The 19,154-nt window shown below is 43.1% G+C and overlaps 1 protein-coding gene across 1 annotated transcript in view; it reads right to left on the bottom strand.

The window, feature by feature from the left end:
* oafa (OAF homolog a) overlaps window positions 1-19,154 on the bottom strand; it is a 37,929-nt gene that overhangs the window by 13,432 nt on the left and 5,343 nt on the right. The gene's annotated exons all lie outside the window — the stretch shown is intronic.

A 19,154-nucleotide genomic window follows, 5' to 3' on the forward strand; every position in this document is an offset into this window, starting at 1 on the left:
GCTTTGTTGTTGACAATGACATCATCGTCACAACATCATCTCCCGGGTGTCCCCAGTCAGTGTCTGAATGGTTTGATGCTGGTTCATGTGGAACAGACACAATGAATATGATGTGAGGATTCACTTGAAAATGTTGGTAGGGGTTATCGTGAGAAGACTCTGCTGATGGCCTCTGGGACATAACCGTTTGAACCCCAACACCGGCCCCTATTGGAACTTTGACGAGAAATAGCAGATCTACAAGCGCATAAAGCGTTGTGTTTGCGACGTGTTGTGGGCTTGTAGATCTGCCATTTCAGGCGAAGAGATTGGGTGTAGAAGGAAACGGACCAAGTGCCAAGGAGTAGGACAAGTAGAGTTGTAAACTCAGGTACTGCTTAAAACAGAGGGTTTAAGATTGGTCAAGAGTTCTATGAGAGGGCATGCAAAGCATGATGGGAAGGCTCCGACAGCACAGAGAGGAGGACCACGGACCTGTCTCACTATTCATCTTCTCCCCCTCCGCCCCCCAACTCTGAAACCCTCTTGGCTTTGCCTCCAAGACACACACAGACACACACACACACACACACACACACACAACCCCTCCTCCGCTTTTCACATGGCCGTATGAAGCAGACAGAGTAGGAGAGGCTTCAAGTCTTCCACTCACCGCCTCTGCCCGGAGCAACTACATACACACACAAACTCAGATAAAGAAAAGGCTAAAGAGAAACTCTTTTGTTTTCCGCTAAGACTCTTCGTTGTTCTTACTTCCTCCACTCGCATCTGTAAACACTGGCAAGGAAGCAAATACAACCTGCCCCGGAGCTTGTTTACATTCATGTGTTGGCGTTTCTAGTCCACCTGGCATGAACCCTCAGTTTTTTCAACAACTGCTTTTAATTCCGCGAACGAACAGCGTTTCGTAGTTAAGAAAAGGAACATGCAATGTTGTTGTGTATTCCAAAAACACAATTCGCTCAAAACCACTCGACCCTTGGAAAAAGTAAACCAGAGCAAATATTGACACAGTTTTCGGCGCAACGTTAGCTTCAAAGGATTCCTTCACACCTCCCTGTCGACGGGCTCGACATCACGCAGCAGACACAGACTGAGAGACAGACGGAAATACAGGGAAAAATAGACGGATCAAAGTGCATCGCCTCGGGCCTCGAAAACAGCCGATCTACAAGCTCACGGCGTGTCGTGTTGCGACGCGTCGTGAGCTTGTAGATCGGCTGTTTTCGACGTGCCACACAATTTGCAACCCGAGTATAAATCAGGCATGAAGTGTTGTCAGACGTAACCGAAGAGTCTACATCAGCCACTGATCTTCATACAACTGTAATAATGATCTAAGATGGTCTAAAGTTCTAAAACACTACAAAGTCCAAAGTGATTAACCCATTAAGAGTCAGTGGTTCTCAAACTTATTCATGTCAAGGACCCCAAAATGATATGTATTTGGCCGCAAAATGTTTGGAATTGTTTTTATAATTTTTGATTCTATATAACACAAATATTGTCTTCTGGGGGGGTCTCTGGCACAAAACCTTTTTAGATGGGGGACGAAAACGTTTTTGAGAATTGCAGTAATTCACTTTGTAGTGAATTACTGCACTACAAAGTCCAAAGTGATTAAAGAGTCGTATGTCTAAGAATGAGAAGACATGGAAGAGTCACAGTGAAGACCAACAGACCTCCAGAGAGACAGACAGAGACACAAACACAATGAACACTGACAGACCTCCAGAGAGACAGACAGAGACACAGACACAATGAACACTGACAGACCTCCACAGAGACAGATAGACACTGACAGACCTCCACAGAGACAGATAGACACTGACAGACCTCCACAGAGACAGATAGAGACACGGACACAGTGAACACTGACAGACCTCCACAGAGACAGACAGAGACACAGTGAACACTGACAGACCTCCAGAGAGGAGAGAGACACAGACACAGCGAGGCCACGGCTTCTGGACCTCCCAGACAGCAGACACATGGCATTCTGCTAGTGTGTGTGCATATGTGTGTGTGTGAGGGGGCAGAGAGGCAAAAAAAGGAGGGGGAGGGCATTCCTGACACACACACACACACACACACACACACACACACACACACACACACACACACACACACACACACACACACACACACACACACACACACACACACACACACACACACACACACACACACACACACACACACACACACACACACACACACACACACACACACACACGGCTTGCCCCAGGGCTTTCTGGGTAATTACAGAGGAGCTGAGCAGCTCCACCACTCAGTGTTCCAACGCGGTACGGCGGTACCACGCTGAAGACACCAATAACTCTTCCACCACTCCACCACCATGCACCACCGTGTTATGATGTGTATGTGGGTGAGAGGCTGACTCCTGATCACCTGGTGTGTCTTATGAGCACACTAGACTTGGGTGGCATCTATTTTTTTCATACTTCCTGACAGTTCCCCGGGGTATATTATGGTATACACGCGCGCGCGTGCGTGCGTGCGTGCGTGCGTGCGTGCGTGCGTGCGTGTGTGTATGTGTGTGTGTATATATTATATATATATATATATATATATATATATATATATATGACGGTATGGTAAAAAAAACTAAACAAGATGGGTCTAATAACAGCATGGCTTCCACCTCAATCTTGGACAACCTTAGTGCCATGTTGACACTGTGATGTCATCATATGGCTGTGAGTGATATCATGTGGATTTCTAAATATTGCAGTTATTTGCCTCTCCGTTGACTTCCAGTATAAAATGTCATATATATTTCAAAATGTATAAAACATATGTGGAAAAATATTCAGGGGTTTGCTTTCTTGGCGTCGTGCATAAGAAATGTGGCTCTGATGATCAGTCCAGTGGTTTGTGAGATTGGAGCCGACACACTTCAAACTCTGCAAAACCTTTCAGTGAAAACACTGCTGACAGTTCAGAGATTCCAGAAGGCTTCAGGAAACGCACGCACACACACACACACACACACACACACACACACACACACACACACACACACACACACACACACACACACACACACACACACACACACACACACACACACACACACACACACACACACACACACACACACACACACACACACACACACAGAGCTAGGGGGTTTGCCCCATAGGAGCGATGCCATAAAAAAAAAAAAGGGCTGCTGGTGACAGAGGATACTGCGGCATGTATGACATTGTCTAGCCCAGTGCTTCACAAAGTGGGATTAGGGGACCCCAAGGGGGTCCTTGTTCCAGGGGGTCCCCAGTAAAAGAAGTTTTAACTACTTTATCCATTTATATGTTGGCTATTCAGATCTAGCAGATCTACAAGCTCACAGCGTGTCACTTTGTGCCGCGATGCGAGCTTGTACATCTGCTATTTTTGAAAATATTTGAAAAATATTGCAATGAATACTAGGAAATAAGAGTCCTTCTATAGGTTCAGCATACCTTGCTGGAGGACACAATGAGACACTGTCACGGCGATACCGACAGACACATCAGTGGGCTGAACAGAGACGGTGTGTGGGTGGTGGTGACAGACTCTGGCTAATAAACTGCCTTTGTAGTTGGAAGAAGAATTCATCTCAAGATAAAGTTCAATGTGGCCATAGTTTCCATTCCATATCTAGGAGTCTGTTTTGTTTTTTTAAAGGGCACTGAAAATCATCACGTTCTGGATTTCTAAATACCGTGGTACATTGGTTCTCAAAGTGGGGTCCGGCCCGGGGACCCCCAGGGGTCCTTGGGGCGGTACCAAGGGGTCCCCGGCAAAATTAGTTAAAATAACGTCACAATAATTGTAACCACTTTATCCATATTTTATACTTTTGGCTATTCAAAAATAGCAGATATACAAGCTCATATCGTGACGCGCTATGAGCTTGTAGATCTGTTATTTTTGAGAAATCGTGAAAATTTGGCCGTGGCCAAATATATATAATTTTGGGGGTCCTTGACATAAAAAAAGTTTGAGAACCACTGCCCTGTATGCCGTAAACCAGCTACTGAGATCCACAAGGGAATGGCTCGGCTTCAGACTTCATGTAACCAGCCTATGACGTCATTCATCGATGACATATCTATGACGTACAGTATGACTATTGTTTCATTCTGATCCGAGCCCCGTTGACTTCCATTCTGAAATGAAAGCTAAATACAATTTCACAAAATAAATGGAGGAGAAAAAAAAAGCTTACTTCTGTGGCCTACTGGCAATGTGCACAAGAAATATGGCAGCGATCGGTCCAGTGGTTTGTGCGATTAGCTGCATGCGAACACACAGACAAAAGTAACCAAGTAAATGTACTCAAGTACTGTACTTAAGTACAATTTTGAGGTACTTTTACTTTACTGGAATATTTGCAATTTACTATACTTTTACTTCTACTCCACTACATATCAGAGGCAAATATTGTACTTTTACTCCACTACAATTATATGCAAACTTTAGTTACTAGTTACTTTGTACATTTTGATTATTATTACAAAACATACATTAACCACTTCAGCCCTATATACATTTCGGCCTTTTGAAAATAGCCGATCTACAAGCTCACAATGCGTTGTGAGCTTGTAGATCTACTATTTTGGACATTCTGCATAATGAGTACTTTCTACTTTTGGTACTTTAAGTACATTTTGATGCCAATACTTTTGTACTTTTACTCAAGTACATTTTGATTACCGGACTTTTACTTGTAACTGGGTGTTTCTACATTGCAGTATTGATACTTTTACTTCGGTAAAAAAAGACAAGTACTTTTTCCACCACTGCACACAACCGGTAAAAAGTAACAAAAAGTCAGACGTCGGTGGTGCTCCTCGTTGAAAAGGGATTCACACTCACTCACAGTCAAAGATTTAAATCATTAAACAAACACACCGCTACAACACATTCAGGTCACGCACCTGCATTCGTTTCCTCTTGACCTTTGTGACACATGCACATTGTACAGTCCGCAACACTCATGTCATCTATTAGATTTAACCAGCTATTGCAACAAATGGAATACAGTTACGCTTGGCGTTGATGGCTCTGCGCTTTTAAGATGTTCCTTACTTTTTGTCAAGCAGCATCCTAAGCGAAATCAGGGAACGCATTTCAGAATCCTCCCATGCGTACACAAGAGCGGGTCTGAAGCAAGGCAGTGAATTCAGTTTAACTTGAGCCATGCCAACATTAATGTTGTTCAGTATAACCTTTGATAAGAAGAAGAAAGTCTGCACACTGTTCTCAAGCTCCAAAAAAACTAACTTTTAAAAGTTAGTGTTTTTTGGAGCTTGAGATCAGTGTGTGGACTTTCTTCTTCTTATCCTTGATTCTTCCCTTGATGTCCAGCACCTGGCCTAAATGCAGGCGACGGTGGGATGTGCACACAATTCTCCCAGTGAACAGTATAACCTTTGAGCCATGCAATACTCTTAACTAGAATGGTGGCGGCTGGGGTGGTCAAGGCAAAGCTTTGTAGTAGCAGTGTGTGTAGCACCTTTCTGTTGAAAGTAATAATTGTCCTCCATCCTCATCAAAACACCATCTGAAAAGGTAAGTAAAGAATTTAAAAGACGACGTCAAAGAGGTTTTCAAACCTAGCGAAAATAACCTTGATCAAGGGTCCCGCCCCGGTTTCGTTTTTTGAAAATAATGATCACCCTAGTGTAGCAGCATTGAGAAGCAGTTGGATGATTATTCAGGCAGTAGACTAATTAATAGAACAGCTGATTAAAGCTAGGAAAGCGTATATGACTCCTGTGTCCTGCATGAACCAACTACAATGATTTCATGTACATGAAATCAGACGACAGTCACAGTATACCAGTGTCAACGTGGCTAAATTGAAAGAGGATCAGGCTCTCACATTGACACGACACTTTGCAGGAGTTGGATTACTGCCCTGCATGATGAGTTACCAGCAGCTCCTTCCAAAGCACAGTGGGAGGAAGGTGGCCAAGTCCTCGTACAGGCTTCATAAATCAATACAACGGTGTGTACACGATGCTGCAACACACTGACTGCATGTACTGCACACACATACAGTACATAACCGTACACAATGACACTGCAGTGCACGTGTATATGCATAACAGTAAACACTGCAGTGCACGTGCATATTTTGTGCTCTTTTCCTAAAATTAATGCCCTAGCTTCATTACAACAGCATCACACGAAAGCATCAAAAGTAGCACATCCACAAGCTAGAAACGCGGCGCAAAGAGGCGCGTTTCGAGCTTGTAGATCTGATACTTTTGCTATTTTTGAATTTGAATCCTGAAAAGTTACGGTTTTGGGCATAATGAGGTTTCCACCCCGACCATAATATGCATTAGGTCCCCAATCTACACTGTACAATCCTCAGCGTTAACTCGACTCTGAGAGAGAGTGAGAGAGAAACCCTTACAGGCTCAATCTGTTCCTAATCCTAGCTATCAACCATTTACCTGGGGACCCACAGGAACCCCCCTCAAAGAAACCTGTGGGTCCCCCGGACCACCATTGAGAACCACTGACACGCATACATGCACGCATTAACTGTGAGAAAAACGAACGGTTCCCAGGCTCCAGCCATCGATGGAATGGGAGAGGTGAGCAGCAAAAACAATAAAAATGACGATTATGATAATAATAACGAGAATGTCTGGAGGGTTTGAGTGCCGTTCAAATAATGAGTGTGCGCTCTTCAAAAACAAACAGAGCAATAACAATGACATCATCTGCACTAGAAGCAGTCACATGGAGCTCTGTTTGTTTGGACAAGACCAGACACCCATCTGCCTGCCTGTCACCTCTAGTGTGCCAACTAACACTTCACTGGCACACACACACACACACACACACACACACACACACACACACACACACACACACACACACACACACACACACACACACACACACACACACACACACACACACACACACACACACACACACACACACACACACACACACACACACACACACACACACACACACACACACACACACACACACACACACAATGATTACACACACGCACGTGCATTAACGAACGCACACGCACACACACATACACAACAACAACTACTTAAAGGAGTAGTTCACCCAAAGAAGTACTTATTTTCTATCAATTACACACCCCATGAAGCCTTGAATTCATGGAGATTGTTATGATTTTGTCGCATTCCTGAGCCAATAATTTGATGACTGACAGAAAGATGCTAATGTCTCCAGTAGGAGACTCAAATGCAGGTAAATTGAGTTTCCGCCAGTCATCAAATTATTGGCTCAGGAATGCGACAAAAACTAAAAAATCTCCATGAATTCAAGGCTTCATGGGGTCTGTAATTGATAGAAAATAAGTATTTTTTTTAGGTGAACTACTCCTTTAACATCTGGAATTGTAACATTGCTATTGCATTTCTTCAGCTCTAAAATAATTCACATCGCTGCATAATTATTTGCTCTTCTGTCACAACTCTCTCTCTCTCCCTTTCTCTCTCTCTAATGTTGTATTACTCTACTAGTGAGGACATATTATAGTATACATAGTATATTTATAAGACAGTGATTTCATGAATGCAATTTTATGAATGCAATTTTCTGTATTTTCCTTCTTTTTTTTTTACAGAAAATAGTCGATCTACAAGCCCACAAAGCATTGTAGATACAATGCGTTGTGGCCTTGTAGATCTGCTATTTTTGTCGCGTAACTAAGTAAAATCAGGCATAACTGTAGTCTAAACCTCTAAGTGTTAGTCTGATCCTAACACTAATCCATAACTCTAGTGTAACTCTAGCCTGAATCTTTTTATAATTGTAAGACTCATTAAACCGTAAAACAGCCATTTCTCTTGTGAGGAACCAGGAAACAATACAGAAAATTGTCTCTCATTATCTCTCAAATTCTACAAAAACTTGTAGGGACATTTGGCCCTCACAAGTATAGTAGTACAAGTCTCTCACACTCACACACACACACACACACACACACACACACACACACACACACACACACACACACACACACACACACACACACACACACACACACACACACACACACACACACACACACACACACACACACACACACACACACACACACACACGTAATTATTGAGATAAGAGTAAATAGAAGTGTGGAGAAAGCAGAGTAAATTAAATGCTTGCTATGCAACTGGGTGTGTTGTCCTCAACTGATGAAATATTAATAATCAAAGGAAGGCCTCCATGCACCTGCTGCAGTAATATCCAAACACCCAGAGACAGGGAGAGAGAGAGTGTGCTGAACTTCACTGATCAAACGGAAAACATTCTCTTTTGAAATGAGCTGCCAAGGAGGGTTGGTAATGTTTTGATGGGGCAGAGATACCAGGTCAATGCCTCTGACAGCCGATGAGAAGCAATCCTGCTGGGCGTCAATTGTCAGTACTTTTACTTCTACTCCACTACATCTCAGAGGCAAATATTGTACTTTTACTCCACTACAATTATTTGAAAACTTTAGTTACTAGTTACTTTGTAGATTTTGATTATTATTACAAAACATACATTAAGCACATCAGCCCTATATACATTTTCAACACAATGTCGCGACGCATTGTGAGCTTGTCAGTGTTGCAGCAATTTTCTACTAGTACTTTCTACTTTTGGTATGTTAAGTACATTTTGATACCAATACTTTTACTCAATTGCATTTTTTATTCTGGACTTTTACTTGTATTTCTACATTGCAGTATTGTTACTCAAGTAAAAATTAGTACTTTTTTTCACTACTGGCGTTAACAATTTTGGCCATATACTTGGTCATATAACGCGAATAGAGAGAATACCCGATCCACAAGCTCACGTCTTGTGAAGTTGCGATACGATGCATTTTGAGCTTGTATATTATCGCTGTCAGGCAGAAACCTCTTATCTCCATATTCTAAGCATTCGTTTTTTCGTAAATTAACACCCTACTTGATCTTACCACAGCGTCACACAAAAGCATCAAAAGTAGCAGATCTACAAGCTTTGATCTGCTACTTTTGCTATTTCTGAATTTGAATCCTGAAAAGGGACTGTTTTGGACAGAGACGATATGTGCCTTTTTGTTTTATTTTTTTAAGTTGAGACAATTTCAGAGATTTTTTGAAAAATGCATGACATGTCTAAAATAGGAAATGCCAGGGTTAATGTGGTTAAATTAACAATCAGGATTTTGCAGTGTATGCTCGGACGGGACTCATGCCCATGTGAGGACCTTGTGTGTGTGTGTGTGTGTGTGTGTGTGTGTGTGTGTGTGTGTGCTTTTCCAAGCGTACGTGCGTGCGCGTGCCATGCTTGCAAACCATTTCCTGCTGGCAGTCCTCGTTGCCCCTGTCCGGTGGGGACAAAATACAGATTCTGTCAACAGCGCAGCCCAAAACGCCCCGCATTATAAATCACTGGACAAAGATAACACACGCCGACTACTCTGAATATAAAATACACAGCATTTCAGCTACAGTAGCCGGCATAGCCCAAGTAGGCTATAACGGCGTCCTGATACTGGAAGAGTGGAATTTTAATGCCGTATGCAAGTTTAGTTCACCTTACATGCACCGCCGAAAAACCACAGTTTAAAAATGATGACTACTTCAACCGAGAAGTTGAAAGTGATTTCTTTTCGCCCCCAGGGTCATTTTCAGTCACGTTTATTTCCTTAGGTAGTAATATAAGGCCTTATACCAGCGAAGTGAGTCACCCCCAGGAAAGACCTTTCCACATAATTACATGAAATTAAAGCTTTGAAGGCCAACATTCAAGAGGAAATGGCCATGTAGCATGATACGCGGCGGCGGACACTCGAAATTAAAAAGGAGGACATTTTCCCTTCTCAAAAAAAAAAGGTTCGATGATTTCATACAGAGAAAAAAAAAACGGTGGGTCCTTGAGTTTGCCACCGTGATTGTGTAAATGTCAGCGCAGCAACGAATACACCCGACGGAGCGGAGATTCCTCAGCGCTGCTCCTTGACACCAGGGAGGGAGTAAGTCCATTGGTAGACAAACCACTGCTGCTGGCAAATAGTCAGACACAGTGTGCTCTGTATTCATGAGACCTGAGTAATGGGTCAAACCCAGAGTGACCTGTTACCAGGGTTGGATATCTTCAACATTGTGTTGCACAACTTATTATACACGGCTAAAGCCTGAAAAATAACAGATCTACAAGCTCACCTGTGAGCTTGTAGATCTGCTATTTTCTGAGCACGACAGGCGGCACGCAACTAAGTATAACTGAGGCTTTCAATCACTGGTTCTCAACGTCGGTCCGAATGGCCCCTTATGGGTCTCAAGTGGAACCAAATGGACCCGTTAAATTAGCACGGGGTATTTTACAGTGTACCCAGAGATTAAAAGACATGGTATCAGATGGGGGTCTGTGGTCTAATCAAAGGCATATCAAAGTGGGGTCCTCGAAATGCAAAAGGCTCAAGAGCCACTTGCTTTTTTTTTGTGAGTGGCTGGTGTTTTGTTTTACAAATTGAACCCTGCCCACTACACAGGCGAGGACTGGGGGACCATTTCAAGGGTGGTTACCTTTGGTGGGACAGATTATTTAAAGAGGTGCACAAAAGCCTATTCAGACACGGTCAAAAGGTGCCATTTACAGTGAGCATTCTCCGTCCTGGTAGCTGTAACCAGGCTAGCCAAACACCCTGTGTCGAGAGAGAATATACTTGTTGGTTTATTGGCTGTGAAAATAAGAGCTGTGTGTGTGGAGCCATAACATTGGGCTCTCATTGAAAGGAGGGCAGGTTGTTTTCGCCGAGGGTTCAGCAGCTACTCCACTGAAGTGAATGTTCCCAGACACTAAAGTCTCACTTTGGACACCATATTAACCGTGCCAACTCACGCTTGCTTGCATACATCCACACACAGACACACACACAGACACACAGACACACAGGCACACACACACACACACACACACACACACACACACACACACACACACACACACACACACACACACACACACACACACACACACACACACACACACACACACACACACACACACACAGAGTGCCAGAGGCAGTCCCCGGGGCAAGAGGCCCTTCCTGTTTTCCAATCCCCTCTAAGACCCTGTCTGTTGATAAGGCTGACGGACTGACTGGGGAGGCCTGTTGGTCATCCACGCTCTGATGACTAATTAAAAAGGATTACAGCGTGCCTATGAATATATGTGACAGCCATGTACACTTTGTGACTAATTAAACTGTACAAGGTGCAAATAAAATCTTTTCTACAATTGATATGTGGGGGTGGGGTGGGGGGGGGCAGCCTTGTCTGTGAAGCCAGGTGTTATTCATGCAGACAACCCACTAGCGCACAGGTTTTGAAAGTGTGTGGGAGGGGGGATTGGAAAGGAAAATGAGGGGTGACATAAAAAATATATTGTCGCTGTCGGGCAGAAACCAGCTATCTTTTATTTATCTATTATAAAACAGTGCTATTGAACACCTTTTACGTCTGCGTGTGGGTTTTACAAATATTGAACCAATGAAAAGTATTAAAAAGCGCTTCTGACTAAACCTCCTCACTCCATTGGATCCTCAAACTGTCGTTCAAACCACCTAACTCCAACTTCGGAGATAGTCGTTTTCTCCATCCTTGATTAGAATGATGACCACATTAATGGTCAAAAACCTCCCAACTCCACTTGAGCTGTATTTGGGTAAAGTGATGATAATATAAGGACACATTCAAGTATCTGACAATGTATAAAGTCACCATACCGACTTTGATTAGGCAGTAGTATTGTGTTGTTCTAAAAATATGTTTTTATTTTTTATTTTCCCTGAAAAGAACATATAACATAACATATTTTGGACATTTTTGGTTTCTTCCCAACGGCAGAGATAGATTGAATTCAGATTTTAATATAAGATTATGTGTATACCACCTGGTGTCCCCATTTTAAGCATGTCATTATTGTCTAAATCTTTCCAGAATTGGCAAAACCTTTCAAAAATAGCAGATCTACAAAGCCATTTCGCAATAGGGGGGAGGCATAGCCCGAAGCTATGGCTATTTGGGGGGTCTTTGGCATGGAAAACTTTTGGAACCCCTGGCCCTGCTATAGTGTCGAACATCCTTCCACTCGAGTCCTTCTTCAACCTCTTATTTGTTCAACATCTATTTGTCAACGAAATGGTCCCATTCTCGGCATCCCTCCTCCACACACATTCCTAATGTCTCAGATTCCCCTTTAAAAACAACACAAGGGCAGTGTTGCCATGTCTACTTATTGTAAGCGACTTTGGAATCATTTTTCTGTAAAGTCGTTTGTAAATATTGGTAGTTGCTTTTTTTTTGGCCTTGTTTCTAAATAGCAGTTGCTTATTTTGGGCTCATTGTTTAAACCAGTGGTTCTCAAACATTTTCATATCAAAGGACCCCCAAATCAATATGCATTTGTCCACGGAACCCTCCACGGAACCCCCCCCCCCCCCCCCATCTAAAAGTATTTTGTGACTCCTGTGCCAGATTTTTGTTGTTAAAAAAAAAAATAGCAGATCGTCTATTTTCAAATACCCAACGCATATAGGATTAAAGTGCTTATGTTGCCTAGTCGCTTCTTTTGGGCTTGTTTTTGGGCTTGTTTTCATAGACCCAAGTGTGGAATGCCCTGACCCCATCCCTTAAAAATGTGGTTTATATATACCTAGGACCCCAATGGAAACAAGACCGCAAGGACTTTCTTGGTGTTATCCTTTAAGACAAGGTGTTTGACTGTACTTGTGCTGTTTTACACTTCTGCCTAATCAAATATTCAATCAAAGCCGGTTGCTCGTTTCTCTCGCAAAATCTGGCAACACTGCACAAGGGGGAGGGATTACCACGTGTTTGGCGATGGTGGTGGTGGGGGGGGGGGGGGGTGTATTTACCTTGGTGCATGAGGGGGGGGGGACCCCAGTGAAAAGGCACAGGTGTAGCTTGGGATTAAAGATCAGGTTGGGAGGAGACTAGGGGGAGAAAAGGGTGAAGCCAAGGGGGAGCAGACAAAAGGAGCGAGGAGAAAAGCTCCTCCTGTCCTCCTGTGGCTGAGAAGAAATGCTTGAGTTGAGGCTAATTACAGAGGCTCCGACGCCAGGAATGTGGAGTCAGTCAGATTTGAGGGACTGGTCACACCTGGCCTTCCCGAGGAGCTGGCTAAATGGGTAAACAGTGGGAGTGGACGGACGATAACACGGCTTTGAATGGGAGAACATTCCCTTCCGCCGCTCTCCTCACCACAATGGAAGGTCTGATGTCACAGCAGGTGACACTTTCAACCTGGCGGCCCCTATTTTAGACATGTTGTTGTTATGGGGCGGAAATTGTCCAGAAAATTGTCACAAAAAAAGTGTCGATTTTCATCGACCTGAGGCCGATTCTACAAATTCCTTCTGATATGTTTTTGGCCGCGGACCCCCCATCTGAATAGTGCCAGATCAAAAATGTTACATGAAACGACAATAAAATATTTTTTTCTTTATTGGTGGAAACTTTTCAAGTCAGGAGAAACATGGGTTAGGGTTAGGATGGGGTACCTAACTTCTACCTCTCTATGAGAGGAAATCCTTGGGCAATATTGCACTTGATGAGCAATACTGAAGTATGAGCTTCAGGCAGTACTAATTGTCAACCAGTTGGTGTCCTACCCGACACCAGGGTCTAAATGTCTCAATGGAAGAGTAGGGACCACCTCTAGCTCCAACAGCAGATGTACTACGTTTAACGTATTAACATACTCTACCATGCAGATTGATTAAAATAACGTTTTATTCACTAAAACGAGTTCCGGATTGCAGCTGTAAACCCAACGCTCAGGATTTTATGGTGCATTTCTCTTATGCCCTCAGGAGTTGGCTGGGTTGCTGCATAGCCATCATACAAGGTGGAAACCTTGACTCCAGACCTTTAAGCACTTTGTGTGTTTGTGGGAGTTATGTGCAAGCCAGAGTGAGGGATCCATTCACTCGCACAGAATGTGTAAGCAATTATCAAGACAGCCCAAACTGTTTTGGGACACTTTGTATGCAGGAAATGAGGGGGAGAAAGACAAACCGGTGTGTGCTAACCGGCAAGGAAATGAGGCTGATAGATGAGGCATAAACAGCAACGATGACTACTAACAGTCCAGACCAGTGGTGGACAAAGTACTACTGGGGTTGAGTAACTCAACCCCAGTATTAGAGTCAAATAGAGTATAGATACTCCTGGTCAAATCTTACTCAACTAACTATGAGTGAAAGTTGCTCAGTCAAACAGAGTACTTGCTTTTAAAAAATAAGTATTCAAAAGCACAAAGTACATATTTCTTATGGAAAAGAAAAGTCCAGCACGCTTCAGCCAGTAGAAAGTAGAAGAAAAAACAACGAAAGTCGAAACGTCAGTCACCCCTGCAAAACAATAAACACGTGCAGACCAGTCGAGTGCTCCAGTATATTTTATTTGGGTAGTCTGTCCTGAAGTGCCCAGGTGCCCAATTATTTTCTCTTTTTAATATCAATGCATTGCTGTATTGAAAATATAGTTATCTTACCCTTATAGAGAGGTAGTGGAGTCAAAAGTGTTATCTGTGTTTTGACATGTGAAATTAGTTTCTGGACAAAAACAGACATCAATGATATTACACAGAGACAGACTGCATTCAGAGTAAAACAAATTTGGTGGCTTTTTGCAGAATTCCTATTCTTTTATTGCCAAGCATATGCTTTTTATCAGCTAAAGTTTATGTTCTCAAAAGATAAATCACACAGCCTTGTGCGTGCTTCCACAATATCCTTGAGAACACAAGATAATGAGCTCCCCAGGTCTCTTCCTTCCTCCTTTCCAGGGATTTAGCAATGGAGGTGATGTTGTACTGCTTTAAACAGATAGCCAGGGTTGGGGTTCAATAAGCAGTGAGTAGGCCTATTATTTAGAATCAATAAGCTCTGAGTCAGGATGATGAATCTCTTATTGAGTAGTTTCAACCCAAATCTTCAGTATTGCCACGAGTGCATTAAAAGCTATCTACAGTATTTTTTGCACAGAGAAAAAAGGCTTCCCTCACTTTTTCTACTACTGTACTTAACATAAGGGATTTGAGAGGATTCTGGATCGATACATGGTAACAAATGTATACTCCTTTTTTCCCTTTTTTACAAACCCGCAACCCTGAAGGTCCTTAGACACAAGGGGAATTTATTTTGTGTGAGTAATTCACCCAGAAATATATTGTAAGTGTTGTTTTTGTCATGAGTATCTACACAGAACATAATATAGTACGTGGCGATAAAGCCACACCATGTGTATTTGGAACAAGGATGATTTTCCAACGTGAATAAAGCCGGCATCAACCTGTAGGAATGAGGCATCATCAACTCATTTTATAGTTTTTAATGCGAAATACTCGCCATCGGGTGACTGAAAAATAATGTATGAAAAAAATATATGTATAAAAAAAATGTATTCAAAAAAATATTTAAAACATTTTTGCATAATGTGCCTGGTCGTTATTTGGGGGGATTTAGTGCAATATGTGTTCTGGAACCGAATTAACCGAATTAAAGTAACAAAAAAAAAAAAAGTAACAAACCCGTAAAAAACAGATTTGCGCACACACGCTAGGCACACATGCAGCTGCCGAAACCTAAAATGTCTTCCCACGGCCCTGATTTTCTTATCTTTTATTTGTGAACACCTTAAAGGTTACCAAGTGAAATGAAATGTGTAACACAACAGCTGCACCTCAGTTATGCACTTCTCTAAGTTTAGCACCAGAAGAAGCAACTGAACTATCATTATAAAAGCCACAACAACAGGTCAAATCACATCTGACTTCCACACAACCGACAGGAGATGGCCAACGAGATGACACGCACTGTTCTACTGACAAAGGAGACAGGACATTTGAGGACAAGATGAGCCTTGGCGGAATTGACCCCCAAGTTAACCCATTAAGACCTGAGGCAGAGTCTACTTATGTTGCTATAGAAGCAAAGATTTGCAAAAGATTTGAGAAGCAAAGATTTGAGTTGTTTAATGACAATAGAGATACTGTGTACCGATTTCCGTGATGTTTTGAAAGAATCTGTAGGAGTTCTATTCAACCTTGTGGTGGCGCTATAACAGGCCGATCTGAAAAAATTGGGTCAGAGGTTCTGCTCTCTATTGCTCACAGACACACGGACACAGACACACAGACACACGGACACAGACACACACTCACGGACGGACGGACGGACGGACAGACAGACAGAGTGCAAAACATAGTCTTTGCCATGCCTTCGGCCTGACTGAGACAATAAAAAAATCCACTTTTGAGACTGATCTGACTCCATTAGAAATAAGCCCTAGACTTTATTGGGTTTCATCCTCAACTGCTTTAACCAACATGTAATTTGTGGTTTGTTTGCAATTCAAATAAACTAATTAACTAACCAACTAACTGGAGCTTAAGTGATTAACTAACCAACTAACTGGAGCTTAACTTTCTCCATTGGCTGCTTATCTGTAAACCACCTGTTTGTAGTTAGCAGTGGTCCCAGTAAGATACAGCAGAGGCTACAGCCACTATCACCGCAGTACTGTGGAGTACCGGTGTCCCAAATCCCTTTGAATGGGAGGATGGAGGGGGGGGGGGGGCTAGGAGGAGGGAGGCTCCGAAATACGTCAGTCCAGTGTCTTTCCCGGAGTGTTCTGGCCTCTCTCACCTCCCGCCTGGGACAGATTGTGGGAATGGGTCAATGGGAAGCCTTTTCATTATCAGCAGCAGAGAGAGGCCAACATCTGGCCTGCTGGTGGGACCAGGGATAAAGGATAAAGACATCAACCAGAGGGGCCACGGGAGGCCAAAGGGGGGGGGGCTCCAAGGGGCCACAGCAATCCCATAGAAGCCGACTGGCCCTCTGGGATACAGAGTCAGCAGGGAACAAAAGGTAGGAGAAAGGGCTCTTGTAGTGCATGTTTGTTCGTCATCAAAAAGGTCCAACTTTTCCACGAAAAAAACTCTTTCGACAATGAACGATGTGGAAAAGACAGAAACGGATTAAGTGAATAACAAACCCACCCAACGGTCTTCTTCCAAAACAAATAGGCTATCATCATCCTATGCTATTTCAGGTATAATGTACACTCCGTGCTGGCACGCTGCCAAAAGCCAGTATTTATTATTCATACACTCACATTCTTTTAAATGAATACAAACCGGCTAAAAACAGGATATCTCACAGACCCTTATTGTTTCTAACCAAACAAAAACACCCCGTTTAACCACATGAGCCCTATATACTTTGTTGAACGGAGTCCCCCAAAGGTCTATAGTAGGCCCCCTCCTTTCTTTCTCTACTCCACACATCTTAGCCGAAAATAGCCGATCTACAAGCTTGCGACACTTTGCGAGCCAATAGATCTGTCATTTATTGCCAAATGTTTGCCCCAATATAGGGGCCCCACTAGGGCTCATGTAGTTAAAGCTTAGGGCTAATCTGTACTCCATCACGTGAAGGTGTCACATACCAAAAATAACAAAAAACTGATCTTACCAAAAAGAACAGATGTACCTGCTTAGATTGTGAGCTTGCAGATCCGTTCTTTTTGGCAAGCGACGCCGCAAACCCCTTTCCCAACAGACAGTGGAAAAGGGAGAGACAGTTCTCTCAACTGATTTCCCATGAATTGCTTTCTGTCCTTCATTATGCAATAAGCTCAGTATCTGTGCAGCGCCTGCCTGCCTGCCTCTCTCCCCCACATGGAGGTGAGCCATAGCCAACACAAACCTGCGTAGGAGTCAAACTCTTTCAAGGACCATTGCCACTTAAAGGCCTAATAACAGAGAATGTCTTAAGCATCTCGATGCTTATTCAAATAAGCACATTTTGAAGTTCACTTTCATTCAATCACGGCGAGGAATGTGAAAGTTATAACGGAGATAAGCTTTATTTATCACACAGGGTGGAAGAGTTCAATGACTTTTAGTCACTTGAGGATGAGTCACGGCAGCAGGGGGTGGTAGGAAGCTTTGTGTGCCTCTGGATTCTAACGTTTCCTCAATGGCATCTGAAACCACAACATTTCTGGGAAACGGTGACAGTTGCCCATAAAAAAAAGGACTTGACGAGTTTGTGCAAAAGACAGTGGGGGGGGGGGGGGGGGGGGGGGTTGTGTCAAGGATGGAAGGCAAGGTGTGGCTGTGAAGAACGGCAACAAACGAAGCATGCACGACATGGTGACTGCACTGATTTGGAACAGATTTACCGCACGAGAACGAGGGCTAGTTCACACAAATTAAAAGGGATATCATGGATTGCCAATAAGTCACCCACACAAAAGCAAAAAAACAATGGGCCTGCAACAACAAAAAAAAGCGCTACAGTATCACAGTCTATGGTGTGGTTCAAGTTTTCAGCCACTTGTCCAGTTTTGTCGGGTGATACGAAAAAAGGCTTTGAAAGAACTAGGGATGGGCACCTGCCAAACTGGGTCATAGATATATCCCAAAGGGAGGGCACACAGAAAGGCCAACCAACCTAACCTCCCAACCCCACCCCTGACTCTGCTTCTTTTTTTTTTTACACAGACGCTCACACAATTGGGTGTGTAAAGAATCACCAATTCGTTTTCAGGCCAGCTTACTGTATTCATAAAGGCATCCAGCTTTGAAACGGGAAGTCAGGATATACAGTTATAGGGTGAGCTGGCCTCGGGGCCAGCTCACCCTGAAACACTATCCGGTTTATAAAGGCATAAGATAAAAACAGGATTATTATTAAAAGAGCTGATGTGCTCATTCACGGCTCTGCGCTATTGTTTACAGTGAAAGCCCCAGACGTTTAACATGATAGTGTGAGATTGAGTGTCAAGTGGATTGAAAACATCTGTTGCTCACCTGACCCTACAGCACACATCATTATAGGGTGGTGGCAGTGGTTTCTGTATCTGTTTACTTTGTCTCATCTGCTTAAAAAAAAAAAAAAGCAGGAATATTTGGAGAGGAAAGAGATACATGAAAGGAACCACACAATGCTAAGATTTACTGTAACATGCCTCAGACATGGAAAATGTTTGAAGTTGTTTTACATCTGGGATGTCGGTGAAGTCACCAACATTCCTGCATTGATCAAACCCACTATTTCGGGG

Source organism: Gymnoscopelus microlampas (assembly GCF_963454915.1).
Source record: "Gymnoscopelus microlampas genome assembly, chromosome: 8".
Lineage (NCBI taxonomy): Eukaryota > Metazoa > Chordata > Actinopteri > Myctophiformes > Myctophidae > Gymnoscopelus > Gymnoscopelus microlampas.